The sequence below is a fragment of the Somniosus microcephalus genome, chromosome 5 (assembly GCF_052327205.1).
Source record: "Somniosus microcephalus isolate GS21.2 chromosome 5, FLI_Smic_1.0, whole genome shotgun sequence".
NCBI classification, from domain to species: domain Eukaryota; kingdom Metazoa; phylum Chordata; class Chondrichthyes; order Squaliformes; family Somniosidae; genus Somniosus; species Somniosus microcephalus.
Window position 1 is genome coordinate 212,477,389 of NC_140991.1, and position 3,621 is coordinate 212,481,009.

Below are 3,621 nucleotides of genomic sequence, written 5' to 3' on the forward strand. Positions count from 1 at the left end.
GAGGCAATATACACTTAATAGCAGTTTTAAAAGAGCGTGCAGGGACAGAGGGACCTGGGAGTTAAGGTGCATAGGTCCCTGAAGGTGGCAGGATGTATTGAGAGTGGTTAGCAAAGCATGTGGGATCTTGGGCTTCATAGAGGTATTGAGTACAAAAGTAGAGAAGTTATGTTAAACCTTTATAAAGCGCTGGTTAGTCCACACTTTAGGAAGGATGTGAAGGCACTTGAGAGGGTGCAGAGATTTACCAGAATGGTTGTGGAGATGGGGGATCTTAGCTACAAGGACAGGTTGGAGAAGCTGGATTTGTTTTCATTAGAGCAAAGGAGGTTGCAGGGTGATTTGATAGAGGTGTACAAGATTATGACGGGTTTGAATAGGCTAGTCAGGGAAAGGCTGTTCCCACTAGTTGTTGATACAAGGACTAGGGGACACAGATTTAAGGTTTTGGGCAAGAGATACAGGGGGGTTTTTGAGGAAAACATTTTTTTTTTTTTTTTACACCGAGTGGTGATGACCTGGAACTCGCTGCCGACGGAGATGGTGGAAGCAGACACTCAATGTTTTCAAGGGGAGACTGGATAGACACTTGAGGGAAATAAACTGGCAGGGCTACAGGGATAGAGCGGGGGAATAGGACTGACTGGATTGCTCGAGAGAGCCGGCACTGACTCGATGGGCTAAATGGCCTCCTTCTGTGCCCTTATGACTAAGTGTCACCTGGTTTGAACCTCTTATTGGGGTTCAATTTATCTAATCTCAAGGTTCTTGAATGATATTGCCTCCAAGCTTCTCGTCCAGGGTAGACAACTTCTGGAATGTCTTCCAGAAACAACTTCTCTCCACATACATTGTGAAGCATGACCACGTCTTCAATTTAGCATGGCACCAATCAAGCAAATTGATGCAAATCTTGAAGCACACTGGGAAATGTACAGAACTCAGCCAGCTGGCAATCTGACACACAATAAGCCCCAATTGCCTATTTTCACTGAGCTATGAATCAAACGTAAAATCCCCATGTATAAATGTCTCTATAGACTTGTCACACCACTACCTCTAACTCTCTGGCTTTCTATCTCCCTCCACTTCATTAGTGACAGAACCTTCAGCTTTTTGACCCGAAACCGAGAGCGGTCATCACTTCTCAGCTTTTAAAAATCTGCTTAAAGCCCATCTCTTCAACAAAGCTTTTGGTTACAATTCCCTTTCCCTGAAAGAAACTGAGGCCGAGCCTTTCTTTTTGCATTTGCTTTGGAACACCTATTAAAAAGGCGCAATATAAATGCAAGTAGTTGTTCATGTTCTACTGTAAACATTTACATTTCAGAGTCCTGAATTCTACTTTCTACCATTCAAATTCAGCTGACAGGGATCATTTATTCAAGAGGACTTTAAAAACTGGGTCTCCAATGTACAGTATAATCAATGGATGCCGATCACCTGTGAAATTAGCTGCAATCAGATTGCCAAAATGCACCATTACACATTGTAGGTGCACAATTTAATCAATCAACCATCTTGGTGCCAGTGCAGGTACAAATGCCCGTTTAGAATGCCCAACATAGAAGATAGGAGCAGGTGGTCATTCTGCCCCTCGAGCCTGTTCTGCCATTTAATGAGATCATGGCTCATCATCCAAATTCAGTACCCTGTCCCTGCTTTCTCCCCATATCCCTTTAGCCGTAAGAAATATATCTAACTCCTTCTTGAATATATTTAATGAATTGGCCTCAACTGCCTTTTGTGGTAGAGAATTCCACAGGTTCACCACTCTCTGGGTGAAGAAATTCCTCAACTCTGTCCCAAATGGCTTACCCCTTATCTTTAGACTGTGACCCCTGGTTCTGGACTCCCCCACCACTGGGAACATCCTTCCTGCATCTAGTCTGTCTAGTCCTGTCAGAATGTTATAAGTTTCAATGAGATCCCCTCTCATTCTTCTAAACTCTAGCGAATAGAAGCCCAATCTCTCCTCATACATCATTCCTGCCACCCCAGGTATCAGTCTGGTGAATCTTCACTGCACTCCCTCCATGGCAAGAACAGCCCTCAGATAAGGCGACCAAAACGGCACACAATACTCAAGGTGTGGGCTTACCAAGGCCCTATACAACTGCAGCAAGATATCCTTGCTCCTGTACTCGAATCCTCTCGCTATGAAGGCCAACATACCATTTGCCTTTTTAACCACCTGCATGCTTACCTTCAGTGACTGGTGCGACACCCAGGTCTCGTTGTACTTTCCCTTCTCCCAATCTATTGCCATTCAGATAATCTTCCTGTTTTTGCCACCATGCATAACCTTGCATTTATCCACATTATACTGCATCTGCCATATCACCCAACCTGTCCAAATCATAGTGGAGCTTCTCAGCATCCTCCTCACAGCACACACGCCCACAAAGCTTTGTGTCGTCTGCAAACTTGGAGATATTACATCTAGTTCCCTCCTCTAGATTAATATATATTGCGAATAGCTGGGGTCCTTGCAACGATCCCTGCGGTACCCCACTAGTCACTGCCTGCCATGCGATCTTTAAATGTTTGCCATTTACTATCCAGTCAACCCTTTAAGTAACGTTCCCCCAATGCATCCTAGCCAACTCGCGCCTCATACCATCGTAGTTTCCTTTATTTAAATTCAGGACCCTAGTCTCCAAGTCAACTACTTCACTGTCCATCTTAAATGAAGAATTTGATCATATGATCGCTCCTCCCAAAGGGGCCTCGCACAAGATTGCTAATCAATCCTTTCTCATTACATAATACCCAGTCTAAGATGCCTGATCTCTAGCTGGTTCCTCGACATATCAGTCCAGGAAACCATCCCGTATACACTCTAGGAATTCCTCCTCCACAGTATTGTTACTAATTTGGTTAGCCCAATCTATATGTAGATTAAAGTCACCCATGATAACTGCCATGCCCTTTGCTGCACACGTCTCTAATTTGCTGTTTAATGCCATCCCCAACCTCAGCATTACTGTTTGGGGGTCTGTATACAACTCCCACTAACGTTTTCTGCCCCATGGTATTTCTCAGCTCTACCCATACGGATTCCACATCATTAGCTAATATCCTTCCTTACTATTGTGTTAATCACCTCTTTAACCAACAATGCTACCCTACCTCCTTTTCCTTTTTGCCTATCCTTCCTGAATATTGAATACCCCTGGATGTTGAATTCCCAGCCTTGGTCACCCTATTCCATGTCTCCGTAATCCCAATTATATCATATCCGTTTACATCTATTTGTACAGCTAATTCAGCCACCTTTTTACGAATGCTCCTCCCATTAAGACAAAGCCTTCAGGCTTGTTTTTTTAACACTCTTAGTCCTTTTAGAATTATTTACTGTGGCCATGTTTGATTTACACACTTGATTTCTCTGCCTTCCACTTTTGCTTTTCTCCTTCCCATCTTTTGCTTCTATCCTTGCTTCCCTTTCCTGTCTCCCTGCACAGGTTCCCAACCCCCAGCCATTTTAGTTTAAACCCTCCCCAAGTTGAGTAGCTCCATTAATCTACCCGTCTACTTTTTCTACTCTGTTTAGTCATCTTCAGCTTGAGACACTTCTTGAATCTGTGCCATGAGATAGAGATTAAATTTGTATTCAAA